At 42.9% G+C, this 16,014-nt stretch overlaps 1 long non-coding RNA gene across 1 annotated transcript; it reads left to right on the top strand.

The window, feature by feature from the left end:
- The first annotated feature begins 2,854 nt into the window (after window positions 1-2,854).
- On the top strand, window positions 2,855-8,929 carry LOC124253953. Its single transcript, XR_006892356.1, has 2 exons — window positions 2,855-3,010; window positions 8,656-8,929. It is a non-coding gene; the product is annotated as an uncharacterized LOC124253953 (long non-coding RNA).
- The last annotated feature ends 7,085 nt before the right edge of the window (window positions 8,930-16,014 follow it).

Below are 16,014 nucleotides of genomic sequence, written 5' to 3'. Positions count from 1 at the left end.
TGTGATCTTTAATGTGTTATCACTATATGGATATATGGCATTCTTTCATGTTTTTTAGAAATGTCAACAACCTTAAATATGGCATATCAACTATAAACTATTCAATGTGACTGGCTTCGACAACTAATGACCCACAATGTATGTTCAGTTTCCAGTGTGAATTACATTTATTTAACATCCTTCCTAAACTGAAATAGTCTATACGGGGTAAACACTGCTATAGCTGACACAAAACGTTTTCGCAACGTTGTGGGAAGGTTGTAGATTGGAAACGTCATGACACAACGTTAGTATTACCTCATTTTATAACGTTAAGTCACAACGTAATAACAGCGTTGCAAATTTACGTTGAGGAAACGTTATGTTTTGGTCTCCCCACAACGTTATAACAACGTTTCTTATAACTTGACAAATAACATTGGAGTGAATTTCTACTTTGTTTTGTACTGTTCACTACTGAGAAAACTATTCAACTCTCAACGTTAAATAAAACGTTAAGACAACGTAAAATATGTCAGCATCAAACAACTTAACCTTGTGGCGACGTAAAAATGACGTGTCACAACGTCAGGCCACAACGTTGTGACAACGTAAATGAGGGTCCACAGAAGAGCGTTGAAACAACGAAAGCATACATTGTGACAACGTGAAATTGGTAGCGGGGAGGTCTCCATGTACGTCCCTGTGAACAAACGTGGACACGGGGTAAACTCTGTGTTAGTGCCGTGTTAGGTCTCCATATACGTCCCTGTGAACAAACGTGGACACGGGGTAAACTCTATGTCAGTGCCATGTTAGGACTCCATGTAGGTACCGGTGGACACGGGGTAAACTCTATGTCAGTGCCATGTTAGGACTCCATGTAGGTCCCTGTGTAAACCCTATGTTAGTGCCATGTTAGGACTCCATGTAGGTCACTGTGGACGCGGGGTAAACTCTGTTTTAGTGCCATGTTAGGACTCCATGTAGGTCCCTGTGGACACGGGGTAAACGCTATGTTAGTGTCATGTTAAGACTCCATGTAGGTCCTTGTGGACAAACTTGGACACGGGGTAAACTCTGTGTTAGTGCGATGTTGGGTCTCCATGTAGGTCCCTGTGGGCAATCGTGTACACAGGGTAAACTCTGTGTTAGTGCGATGTTGGGTCTCCCCTGTAGGTCCCTGTTAGGCAATCTCCATGTGGTCCCTGTGGGCACACAGGGTAAACTCTGTGTTAGTGCGATGTTGGGTCTCCATGTAGGTCCCTGTGGGCAATACACAGGGTAAACTGTACACAGGGTAAACTCTGTGTTAGTGCGATGTTGGGTCTCCATGTAGGTCCCTGTGGGCAATTGTGTACACAGGGTAAACTCTATGTTAGTGCGATGTTGGGTCTCCATGTAGGTCCCTGTGGGCAATTGTGTACACAGGGTAAACTCCGTGTTAGTGCGATGTTGGGTCTCCATGTAGGTCCCTGTGGGCAATCGTGTACACAGGGTAAACTCTGTGTTAGTGCGATGTTGGGTCTCCATGTAGGTCCCTGTGGGCAATCGTGTACACAGGGTAAACTCTATGTTAGTGCGATGTTGGGTCTCCATGTAGGTCCATGTGGACACAGGGTAAACTCTATGTTAGTGCGATGTTGGGTCTCCATGTAGGTCCCTGTGGACACAGGGTAAACTCTATGTTAGTGCGATGTTGGGTCTCCATGTAGGTCCCTGTGGGCAAATGTGTACACAGGGTAAACTCTGTGTTAGTGCGATGTTGGGTCTCCATGTAGGTCCCTGTGGGCAATCGTGTACACAGGGTAAACTCTATGTTAGTGCGATGTTGGGTCTCCATGTAGGTCCCTGTGGGCAAATGTGTACACAGGGTAAACTCTGTGTTAGTGCGATGTTGGGTCTCCATGTAGGTCTCTGTGGGCAATCGTGTACACAGGGTAAACTCTATGTTAGTGCGATGTTGGGTCTCCATGTACGTCCTGTGGGCAATCGTGTACACAGGGTAAACTCTATGTTAGTGCGATGTTGGGTCTCCATGTAGGTCCTGTGGGCAATCGAGTACACAGGGTAAACTCTATGTTAGTGCGATGTTGGGTCTCCATGTAGGTCCTGTGGGCAATCGAGTACACAGGGTAAACTCTGTGCTAGTGCAATGTTTTGGATGGACCATTGATGAAGATATGTTTGTATATAAAACTTTGTAGTCATAAGTATTGGACAAGGAACATATTGATAAGCTTGTGTTCGTTTTGATTGCATGGGTTTTGGATATGAGTTGCGTGCCTTGGTGTTGGCACAAATATAGTCATGGAAACGAATAAAGGAACACATGAAGTACAAGTGTTTCTATATTCTTTTCCGGATTTCCTGTCATGCTTTATATTGCACTGTGGGTGAAAATCCGGAAATCAATGAAGGAATTAACATCTGTACTTTCATGTTTCCCCTTATTCGTTTCCATGAGAATATAATTCTTCATACTTTCTGTCGATAGTTCTGTATACGTATCCTTGAAAAAGTTAGATTTAATTTCAAAACAATATTCTAATTCTCTCTATTTGAGAGGGAAACGACTGACCCTGTCGCCTACCCTTCTGAACCGTGTTCCCGCCAACACAGAGCTGTTTATTAGCAAGGTTCCGTAACAGAGTTTCAAAGCGGCTTTGAAACCAAGCCACTCACTAGATTAATTTGAGAAATGTCTGCAACGAAACTTTATCGACCAGGGATCTCAACAAACACTGCATGTGTAGACGTACTGAAAAAAAAGGGTTGTCGAATCATTCATATTACACACAATCTAATCACTGATAACAGAGGATCGCTTTACTTGGTGGTCACGTTAAATGCCTCCCTATGCGTCTGCCTCTCAAACTCTGCAGACATATTTTAATGCGGGATTTCTGTACTTTTATGTCAGAGTCTCAGCGATGTGACACCACTACGGGAATAAGAAAGCAGGAGGGATGTGTTTCCTGGCGTGATACAATACCACGATTGAAGTTGACATCATGACAAGAACAGCTAGGTCAGTTCGCCCTGAACCTTATTAAATAGTTACTAGTGGACAACAACTGACAGCGTCCTTGACTTGAACTATAAATGATTACAGGTGTATGTGTTTGCTCTTTACCTAGCAATAATTTTTGATTAACGACTCTGTCATAAATAAATAAATTGCAACAAGATGCGTGCGATTACTCATGGTAATTGTGACCGGAATATTGACCTGACAGCAGATGGTTAGCTCAGTTGAGAGAGAACATATGAACACAATGCCATGATGTTTACCTTGATGTCAGACAATCGTCTGATTCTGGCAAAATGTTCCCAATCTGAATGTCCTGAAGTATTTACAAGTTGCTGGAGAAGTATAAGAAGTGTTTACTGGAGGTGTCTGTCCAAGTTAGGCTTTATCTATCACCTGCATAAAGAAGCCGTGTTTCTAAATCCGACTGGGATATTTTTTGCAAGCTTTGTTTCCCAGCCTATTCCTCTCAGTGTGTTATGCCCTTATTTGTTATATTGTAATCGTTCAAAGGATACTACAGTTAATTATATAATACGGATATACGAAAGATTTTACTTTAATCAACATGGCCAGGTACTAGAAGTTCTGGTGCAGTGTCTTTCTCCTTTTACGGGACCATGCTGCTCTTGTCAGTAACGACATGGTGTTCTATGTTATATACACATAAAGAGGCGATTGGTATTTAAGATCATGTAATCCTTACAAACATAATTACATTTAGTTCTCAGCTATCTATAAATTCATAACTATTATCACGATAACTATTCGTAATGTCGGATATATTGGGTGAGTGAGATATCGTTCCATAAACATTGCATATAATTCTACTGGCAGCACAATGCAGTCAGTGAAGGAATCAGTGCTACTCATGCAATGTTCACACGCTAGTTGAACGAACATCCGTCTCTTTCTTATTAACATGTCATAAAAGGCACGCTTCACAAAATTCCTTCTCTCATATATGTCCACCTCATCCTCAAAGAAGTTTTGTGGAGCTAAATTTCCGACAGGTATGGTCATTATGAGATCAGATAAATACGTCAGACCTGCATGCCCCTGAAGAGAGAGGAGATAAGGCAGACCTACATGGCCCTTAAGATAGAGGAGATAAGTCAGACCTGCATGACCCTGAAGAGAGAGGAGATATGTCAGACCTACATGACTCTTAAGAGAGAGGAGATATGTCAGACCTACATGGCCCTGAAGAGAGAGGAGATAAGTCAGACCTGCATGACCCTGAAGAGAGAGGAGATAAGGCAGACCTACATGACCCTTAAGAGAGAGGAGATATGTCAGACCTGCATGACCCTGAAGAGAGAGGAGATATGTCAGACCTGCATGACCCTGAAGAGAAAGGAGATATGTCAGACCTGCATGACCCTAAAGAGAGAGGAGATATGTCAGACCTGCATGACCCTGAAGAGAGAGGAGATATGTCGGACCTGCATGACCCTGAAGAGAGAGGAGATATGTCAGACCTGCATGACCCTGAAGAGAGAGGAGATATGACAGACCTACATGACCCTGAAGAGAGAGGAGATATGTCAGACCTGCATGACCCTGAAGAGAGAGGAGATATGTCAGACCTGCATGACCCTGAAGATAGAGGAGATATGTCAGACCTACATGACCCTGAAAAGAGAGGAGATATGTCAGACCTGCATGACCCTGAAGAGAGAGGAGATAAGTCAGACCTCCATTACCCTTAAGAGAGAGGAGATAAGTCAGACCTGCATGACCCTGAAGAGAGAGGAGATATGTCAGACCTGCATGATCCTGAAGAGAGAGGAGATATGTCAGACCTGCATGACCCTGAAGAGAGAGGAGATAAGTCAGACCTACATGACCCTGAAGAGAGAGGAGATATGTCAGACCTACATGACCCTGAAGAGAGAGGAGATACGTCAGACCTACATGACCCTGAAGAGAGAGGAGATACGTCAGACCTACATGACCCTGAAGAGAGAGGAGATATGTCAGACCTGCATGACCCTGAAGAGAGAGGAGATATGTCAGACCTGCATGACCCTGAAGAGAGAGGAGATATGTCAGACCTGCATGACCCTGAAGAGAGGAGATATGTCAGACCTGCATGACCCTGAAGAGAGAGGAGATATACCCTCAGACCTGCATGACCCTGAAGAGAGAGGAGATATGTCAGACCTGCATGACCCTGAAAAGAGAGGAGATAAGTCAGACCTACATGACCCTGAAGAGAGAGGAGATATGTCAGACCTGCATGACCCTGAAGAGAGAGGAGATAAGTCAGACCTACATGACCCTGAAGAGAGAGGAGATAAGTCAGACCTACACCTGCATGACCCTGAAGAGAGAGGAGATATGTCAGACCTGCATGACCCTGAAGAGAGAGGAGATAAGTCAGACCTGCATGACCCTGAAGAGAGAGGAGATATGTCAGACCTGCATGACCCTGAAGAGAGAGGAGATATGTCAGACCTGCATGACCCTGACCCTGAAGAGAGAAGAGAGAGATATGTCAGACCTGCATGACCCTGAAGAGAGAGGAGATATGTCAGACCTACATGACCCTGAAGAGAGAGGAGATATGTCAGACCTGCATGACCCTGAAGAGAGAGGAGATATGTCAGACCTGCATGACCCTGAAGAGAGAGGAGATATGTCAGACCTGCATGACCCTGAAGAGAGAGGAGATATGTCAGACCTGCATGACCCTGAAGAGAGAGAGAGATATGTCAGACCTGCATGACCCTGAAGAGAGAGGAGATATGTCAGACCTGCATGACCCTGAAGAGAGAGGAGATATGTCAGACCTACATGACCCTGAAGAGAGAGGAGATATGTCAGACCTACATGACCCTGAAGAGAGAGGAGATAAGTCAGACCTACATGACCCTGAAGAGAGAGGAGATATGTCAGACCTGCATGACCCTGAAGAGAGAGGAGATATGTCAGACCTACATGACCCTGAAGAGAGAGGAGATATGTCAGACCTGCATGACCCTGAAGAGAGGAGATATGTCAGACCTGCATGACCCTGAAGAGAGAGGAGATATGTCAGACCTGCATGACCCTGAAGAGAGAGGAGATATGTCAGACCTGCATGACCCTGAAGAGAGAGGAGATATGTCAGACCTGCATGACCCTGAAGAGAGAGAGATACGTGAAGAGAGAGGAGATAAGTCAGACCTGCATGACCCTGAAGAGAGAGGAGATATGTCAGACCTGCATGACCCTGAAGAGAGAGGAGATAAGGCAGACCTACATGACCCTGAAGAGAGAGGAGGAGATATGTCAGACCTGCATGACCCTGAAGAGAGAGGAGATATGTCAGACCTGCATGACCCTGATGACCTGCAAGACCCTGAAGAGAGAGATATGTCAGACCTGCATGACCCTGAAGAGAGAGGAGATAAGTCAGACCTGCATGACCCTGAAGAGAGAGGAGATATGTCAGACCTGCATGACCCTGAAGAGAGAGGAGATATGTCAGACCTGCATGACCCTGAAGAGAGAGGAGATATGTCAGACCTGCATGACCCTGAAGAGAGAGGAGATAAGTCAGACCTGCATGACCCTGAAGAGAGAGGAGATATGTCAGACCTGCATGACCCTGAAGAGATATGTCAGACCTGCATGACCCTGAGAGATGTCAGACCTGCATGACCCTGAAGAGAGAGGAGATATGTCAGACCTGCATGACCCTGAAGAGAGGGAGATAAGTCAGACCTGCATGACCCTGAAGAGAGAGAGATATGTCAGACCTGCATGACCCTGAAGAGAGAGGAGATATGTCAGACCTGCATGACCCTGAAGAGAGAGGAGATATGTCAGACCTGCATGACCCTGAAGAGAGAGGAGATATGTCAGACCTGCATGACCCTGAAGAGAGAGGAGATATGTCAAATGACCCTGAAGAGAGAGGAGATATGTCAGACCTGCATGACCCTGAAGAGAGAGGAGATATGTCGGACCTGCATGACCCTGAAGAGAGAGGAGATAAGTCAAACCTGCATGACCCTGAAGAGAGAGGAGATATGGCAGACCTGCATGACCCTGAAGAGAGAGGAGATAAGTCAGACCTGCATGACCCTGAAGAGAGAGGAGGTAAGTCAGACCTGCATGACCCTGAAGAGAGAGGAGATAAGTCAGACCTACATGACCCTTAAGAGAGAGGAGATATAGGAGGAAATCAAGATTAGCGCGGAGATATAGGTCAGACACGACAGGATCCTGATGTAGGGACGATACAACACTCATCATCATCATCATCATCATCATCATCGTCAAATGGGCACACATGCAGGTCCGACTGACATTGCTACATACAATATTACTCATTCAAACATTACTCATTCACAGCTCAACATCAACAAATCTATAGTCTGTTTGCAGTGAAAACGTACCGATGAATTTTACTTTAAACAAAAAAGTAAATCCAATAAAGTGAAATTAAGATTGCGAATACTCATAATGCCACCTTGCCAATTGAACATTCAAAACTCAGAATATTATTCAACTTAGGATAAAAGTAGGTTAACAAGCGATCATTGTTTCAAATCGATATTATTGGTTTGCATTGCAAGTTTTTTTGTGTTTTTTTGTTTAAAGTGAAATTCCACGGTACGTTTTCACCGCCGACTATAATGAATCGAAACATTTGGAATACATTTACAAAACTATGCAAATGTTACACTTTGATATCAGCAAATATTTTGTTAGTTATGAACAATTTAGTAAGTACCACGCTTAAAACCGTTCACATTTCCTTATCAATGAGATTGATGGATACTGGCTAGTCACCGATGGACTTGATTAAGGTTTTCAATATATATAAAATGGGCAAGGCTAAATGGCTGTAGCATATTCGCAATCTAGCCAGGTGTTCTCAGCTCTATTGATTCAGCTTTTATCAGTTATGTTTACGCCAGGCCTTCGCAAGCAAGAATAAATAAAATGCCCGACGCGCTAGGACAAATTCAAGCACGTATCTATCCGAAAACTAACAAGAGCAAACAACACTATCGTTATCATAAGAGATAGCTAGGTGAAGGTCACTGGAGGCAGTCTGTCACAGTGTAAAGGCTCAATGAAATCATTAGTACTTGCAATGAATCCTGTCTGCTATTTGGTTTCCTTCACGTTCTGTGTTTGAGACGTGATGCGCACTAGCACCCACATGGACGTCACATCCTGGCATTGCTTGTATGGGTACAACGCCCCTGCTCTGACAACACACACAAAGTTATGTTTAACAACTTCTGGTTTATTGCGTTCAGCGACGATTCGATGTATCTAGCGATGCGACAACCAATTATTGAAGGGTTCATAATTTCTAAATGAAACACAGTCCTTAACAACGTGAATTCTTCTTGAAGACCACCCTCCAGATTGTTATTGGGACATATGCTGGAATATTGCTGAAACCTCTGCAAAATAGTGACATTGACACTCACACCCCGGGGCCTAGACTCGAGTAGTTCTGGCAGCTTTGATTCTGGTTTTTCTAAACCTCACACTGTCCTGTACACCCTTATTATGAAGTAAACAAATGTAACAAATCTAAGAGCAAATCAAAATCACAATTAATCCGAAGTTATGTCTCAATTCTACATCGGGCATTTATTATTACATCTAGTCATCTACACAACCTTCCCTTTCAGGATGCACTTGGAGTAAACCACAACACTCCTTATTGACGTACCGGATAAACACGTCAACAGGAGCGCCATTCCCCCGAACGAGCCACACCTACCCCAACCAGAGTGGTTCTGAGCAAGACACGTCGATTTCAGCTGTCATCCACAATTAATAGCCTGGGATGAAAATGTTTCGACAATTACTCGGAATTTACATATGGTAAAAGGGAAGAATGTCCGGATAAACCTGATATTGTGTATTCATGATGAATAACCGCTATAAAGTGATTTCACGTAACGGCTGTTTTTTGGCAAGATACAGTGCTAGAATCTCATGTTGCTGTTGGCCAAAGGAAAATGGATTTCAACGTATCCAAATATTTTGATTAAATGAATCAGTTTAATGTTCACTCAGTCTCTTGTTACCTCAAACTATTATCTAACAGTTAAATTTCTTGTAGAAAACGTTCCAATATCCGTCATATTCCTTTGACACGTATTGGAATATTGACAAAACATATCCCAGTACTCAATTCAGTATACCAATTTCTTCTATGACAAATATTGACACACATGGATTTTATAAAAGAATCTCCGATTACGGCGGCAGAGTGTATTCTGAAAACACAAATGTTAATATACATATATATTGTTGTTTAACGTCAATACAAAAGACATTTGCCCGTAACTTGAGACGATCCATCATCAGACCACAACTCTATTATCCTAAAGTGACACAATCTTAATGAGATAATTGTGTTTGAAAATGTTTTATCATTGTTCATTGATATTAATGGCTGGTGGAGGAAAGAAAAGAATGAACTGGCTGGTCACATTAAGGACACAGAGTCAGACTGACTGACTGAGTTTAGTTTTACGCCGCTTTTAGCAATATTCCAGCAAAATCACGGCGGGGGACACCAGAAATGGGTTTCACACATTATGCCCATGTGGGGAATCGAAACCGGGTCTTCGGCGTGACGAGCCAACGCTTTAACCACTAGGCTACCCCACCGCCCCACACAGAGTCAGAACGACAGCATAGTAATGTAGACCAGTTCTTTGTGTCCTAGAAGGTTTTAATGTAGGTGAGTTCTTTGTGTCCTAGAAGGTTTTATTGTAGACCTGGGCCTCCTTTCACAAAGCACTAAGGTGATCTTAAGTCACTAAGGTAACCTTAGTGCAAAGTTAAAGAATGGGAGTTAAGGTTAACCTTAGTAAAGGTTGCATGGAAAGGAGCCCCAGTTCTTTGTGTCCTAGAAGGTTTTATTGTAGGTCAATTCTTTGTGAGCTTGGAGGTTTTAGTGTAAGTCAATCCTTTGTGTCATAGGAGTTTTGTTAAGGTCAATTCTCTGTGAGCTGGGAGGTTTTAGTGTAGGTCAGTTCTTAGTGAGCAAGGACGTTTTAATGTAGGTCAGTTCTTTGTGTCCTAAAAGGTTTTACTGTATATAAGATCTTTGTGTCCTAGGACGTTTTAATGTAGGTCAGTTCTTTGTGTCCAAGAATGTTTTAATGTAGGTAAGTTCTTTGTGTTCTTGGAGGTTTTAATGTAGGCCAGTTCTTTGTATCCCAGGAGGTTTTAATTTAGGCCACTGGAAGGCACGTTGGCTGAGCGGGTTAGGCGTCCGACCTTGTGTGCCGGCGATTAGGTGTGGAGTGTGAGCTCGAATCCCTGATGGTACTCGACAAAAAGTACTAGAATCTGTACTTTACAAGAAAATGTAATCCCAAATATAACATATGTAACATTTGACCACTTTCTAAATGGCATTGTATATTCAGTGAAGAAAGGCATAGGCTCATACATCTTTTCAGGGTCAATATATTCAATATTGATTCCCTACTTATTTTACATATTTTGGTTGTGAGCTTCACTTGGATTGACTGATGTCATAGTTCTCCACGTACGTGGCTCTTTAATAACATTAAACAAATCTTTTCATGGAAGGTGAACTAGAATGTTTTTACTACCGGGTATTTTGATCAAACATCATCCCACTGTCCGATACATTGATTCCAAGTAAACACTCTTTCCCCTACCGATATAATGATTTGACATTGACAATTGTGACGATTTCTCTCATACCCTTGGAGGATAGAAGTCCTATGGGATATAACGTCACTCATTTTTGCCCACATCCTGGAAAATGATAATTAACAGATGTCCGCTTATGGCTGGATATGTTACTAGCCAACCTCCACTAAAATGGTAGGTATATTTAATGTCAAGAATGTGTTATAAACATCTCTTCAACATTTATATGACAGTCACCTGTTCACTATCACTGAAACATCCTTTCTGTTCACTACACTGTGATGATGCAGGCATTGAAAGTATCAAAGTCATCAGCGAGGTTCCTGGAAATTCTTGGACTCCATTGTGCGACCCCAAACATATGATTAGCCATGCTTATGAATCACAATATGATAGCGTTGATAACAGGTGTTCGCTGAAAGTTAAGGGTATCCTGCACCCATTACAAACACACACAAAGCAAAGCCAATCTGGAATATTGGAATATTGCTCGACATAAAGGGAAGTTGTAAGTTTAAGTAATTCGACGCAAGACGTTGCAGATATTCTCAGAACCCCTACAGCAGCAACAAAGTTCAAAGTAGCCCACGTGTGTGATAAGGAGGAACGTCCGGCTTCATTGGGGACAGTGTCTATTGGAACAGAGCCAAGTAAACAGAAACGATGACGTTCATGGGTATCAAAGACAGCTGAGACACACTGAGAGACGGTTTCATCACTCTCTGCTCGAACAATGTGATGGAAAATGTTTTCTTATCGATCAATATTAACCATAATTCTTGTTTTCAATTCTTACAAGTGATTCGCTGTGAAGGGGCCAAGTATCCAGTATCGTGTGTTTCTCCACACCCTCTCCCTCAGCACTTTAACTGATTCCAATCAAGCTGGGCAGGTGACACAGATGGAAAGTGCGATATGATATATTAGACATGGTGCACTTTATGGCAGTGTGACATAATCATTTTGAGCAACAATACTGTATCAGATTACAACCTTTAGGCGGGAACAGTGCACTTCAAATGATTCGTAATAGTCTGTCGATTGCCGGGTAACGTAAAAGAAGGTAGAGGTATAAATCTGTCAAATGTGGCATTGTTATCAGAAATCGTAAAATGATGACATGGTTTAACCTTTATGTTTTAGGCACAACTGCACATTTGGGCACATGAACACGTGCACACCTCATTAGCATTATCACCACAGCCGCTGACACTACCACCACCATCGCCGGCACCACCATCATCTTCACCAACACCAACACATCCATCATTATCACCACAGCCGCTGACGCTACCACCACCATCGTCCGCACCACCTTCATCTTCACCAACACCACCACATCCATCATTATCACCACAGCCGCTGACACTACCACCACCATCGCCGGCACCACCATCATCTTCACCAACACCACCACATCCATCATTATCACCACAGCCGCTGACACTACCACCACCATCGCCGGCACCACCATCATCTTCACCAACACATCCATCATTATCACCACAGCCGCTGACACTACCACCACCATCGTCCGCACCACCATCATCTTCACCACCGCATCCATCATTATCACCACAGCCGCTGACGCTACCACCACCATCATCTTCACCACCACATCCATCATTATCACCACAGCCGCTGACACTACCACCATCATCGCCGGCACCACCATCATCTTCACCAACACATCCATCATTATCACCACAGCCGCTGACACTACCACCACCATCGTCCGCACCACCATCATCTTCACCACCGCATCCATCATTATCACCACAGCCGCTGACGCTACCACCACCATCATCTTCACCACCACATCCATCATTATCACCATAGCCGCTGACGCTACCACCACCATCGCCCGCACCACCATCATCTTCACCAACACCACCACATCCATCATTATCACCACAGCCGCTGACACTACCACCACCATCGCCGGCACCACCATCATCTTCACCAACACATCCATCATTATCACCACAGCCGATGACACTACCACCACCATCGCCGCACCACCATCATCTTCACCCCCACATCCATCATTATCACCACAGCCGCTGAGACTAAGATTACCAACACAGCCACCAATACCTCTACACCATCACCAACATCACCACTACCAACATCCTCATCCTCACCAACATTACCGCTATCAACATCACCACCACATCCATCATTATCACCACAGCCGCTGACACTAGCACCACCATCGCCGGCACCACCATCATCTTTACCAACACCACCACATCCATCATTATCACCACAGCCGCTGACACTACCACCACCATCGCCGGCACCACCATCATCTTCACCACCACATCCATCATTATCACCACAGCCGCTGACACTACCACCACCATCGCCGGCACCACCATCATCTTCACCACCACATCCATCATTATCACCACAGCCGCTGACACTACCACCACCATCGCCGGCACCACCATCATCTTCACCACCACATCCATCATTATCACCACAGCCGCTGACACTACCACCACCATCGCCGGCACCACCATCATCTTCACCAACACCACATCCATCATTATCACCACAGCCGCTGACACTACCACCACCATCGCCGGCACCACCATCATCTTCACCAACACCACATCCGTCATTATCACCACAGCCGCTGACACTACCACCACCATCATCTTCACCAACACCACCACATCCATCATTATCACCACAGCCGCTGACACTACCACCACCATCGCCGCACCACCATCATCTTCACCACCACATCCATCATTATCACCACAGCCGCTGAGACTAAGATTACCAACACAGCCACCAATACCTCTACACCATCACCAACATCACCACTACCAACATCCTCATCCTCACCAACATTACCGCTATCAACATCATCACCACCATCACCACCACGATAAACACTCGAAATGTTGATAATCTCACAAGATCCATCGTTCCATCTGCTGCCTGACTGAAAGTATTGCGAGGAAAGCAAACCCAACTCACATTTGATCAAATATCCTTGCATATACTTACTCATAATATAGATGAAGATCCTTAATGTCAATTTATAAATCACACGTAAATTATCATCATTCTCATTATTCATCGTCGTCGCAATCATCATCATTATTGCGTGGAGTCTTATACATCTAGTGTGGTTCATGAGGAGCCCAGAAATGTTCTTGACAGAAGCCTATGGCCATCAGATCACTTACTTATACATGTATTAAGATGTATCTGTATCGAGAATGTCCATATATTATGTGCATCAGTTACAGTTATTAGTACTGATACCTTTGAAAATGACATTTTCCTTCAGGAACCGGATCTAACATTTAGATTTTGAAATGCCTTACCGACCATGAGCTTGTTTTAGGTTCTCATGTTATTAGTTTTACCAACCAAGCTGTCGGGGGTACGAATGGACCAACTCCATCCTGGTGGGTTCGAATCCCATATTCAGCCTGATTGCATGATTCTTGGTCTGTCGGTGCCAGTGCCTCCCATACACTAGCCTGGAAGGAATGCAGGACGTCATTTCAGGTGGTCAGCCGAAGATTTTATAGTTTCTTCACTGAATTTGCAAACAAACTCGAGACGCGAAAGATTCACTGTAAAGTATCTTTGGAAGTGATATATTTCAAAGATTGGTTATGTTTGCAACAGTGAGGATATTAGTCTGAACTATCTTGTAAATATATAAACATGCTCAAAATGTCTGGCCTTATATGTATCGTTTACATAACTAGTGTACGGAGCTCTCCATTCTGCTTCTAAAATATAACCTTTGAGCTTTGCACCATATTTATAGATTAAAACATTAGTTTCTACTTTGGTATTGACCATATTTATCGATAACTTATATCGCCGTGTATAGTATTTAATTTTTAAGACTCGACCACTACATACTGTTTAGTTTGTTGGTGTTCCAACAAAATATGTTTCATAAATCACCATAAGTTCATATATAAATATAAATTTAAACCTAACATTAAGTAACATATCCTCGCTGATTTACACAGAGCATAACGGTGAATACGTTGTATTTAGTATTCTTACATGTCAAATTAATTCTATACATAATTAGCTAATATATATTGCGGTTAAAAGTATAAAAAAATGTATCTAACTGAAAGTTGAAAGAACTGTTGTTATGTCAGTTTTACAATTTCACATTCCTTCGATTTGTTGTGAAAAGTAATCTGTCGAAGGATATGTTTATGAAAAATATACTTTGGTTCAATGAAGATTGGGGAAAGAAATATATCTGAAACCTTATTTACCACCTGATAAGTGGTGAAACTTTGCAAAAAGGAAAATAATTTAAAGATAAGGTACCAATCAACATGTGTGTATTTTGCGAAAGCTTTTGGTTTTAGGTTTTAATTCTAATTAAGGAATAACTAAATAAAGATGTGCAAACTCCGCTTTCATACAGTTTGCAATGTGGCTTTTCGATTTGTACCTATTTGAACAGAAATTAATATAACAGATCACCAACAACAATGATAACGATTACGAACAGGCAAAATGACAAGATAAATAATGTTCGAAGCAAAGGGAAAAACTGTTAAGAAAAATAGATTCAACAAAGTGGCAGCACTAGGCGTGACATTGCTAACTTAAGTTGTTGTCCCTAGAAAATCAAAGATAAAATAAACGAAACATAAAGTTTCTTCAGCTCTTCAGCCTATAAACTAGTTTAAGTATCAACTATACCTGAAAGTACAAATGGATCTTTTTTCGGATTAAACTTAATACGTTTTGCCTTGTACACACTAATTTCTTTGTGCTGTCACATACAACGCCACGTCCATTGTTCATCTGATCAAACACGGAACACGTGATCCAAGCGCAAATACCGAAATGCGTTGAAACCGTCCGAATGACATACGACCATTAAAAATTCATTAAATTCTCAATTGGATGGCGTATTGACCTCTTTATGATCGTATTTGTGGAGCGCTTCACTCAGATTAAAAACACTCATTCATCTGAAAAAGTCCAGCGTTTGGTCGTCACATTCAGTATTCGCCTTCACATATATATAATTTTAGATAATTTCGATAAATTTGAATTTGTTTAGTCAATATCTTTATGATTGACCCAACCATGCAGACAAACAGGCATACGTACAGACAGACAAACAAATTATATGACTCATCTCCTTGCAATACAGAGGCGTGAGTGAGTTTGGCTTTACGCCTCTTTTAGCAACATTCCAGCAATATCACGGTGGGGGGACACCAGAAATGGGCTTCACACATTGTACTCATGTAGGGAATCGAACTCGGATCTTCGGCGTGACTAGCGACCGCTTTAACTACTAGGCTAACACACACACACACACACACACACAC

Source organism: Haliotis rubra, unplaced genomic scaffold (assembly GCF_003918875.1).
Source record: "Haliotis rubra isolate DU_JTF1 unplaced genomic scaffold, ASM391887v1 Scf56, whole genome shotgun sequence".
In the NCBI taxonomy this organism is placed as follows: Eukaryota; Metazoa; Mollusca; class Gastropoda; order Lepetellida; family Haliotidae; genus Haliotis; species Haliotis rubra.
The sequence above is the reverse complement of the archived record's forward strand: the minus strand, read 5'-3'. Positions and strand labels throughout refer to the sequence as shown.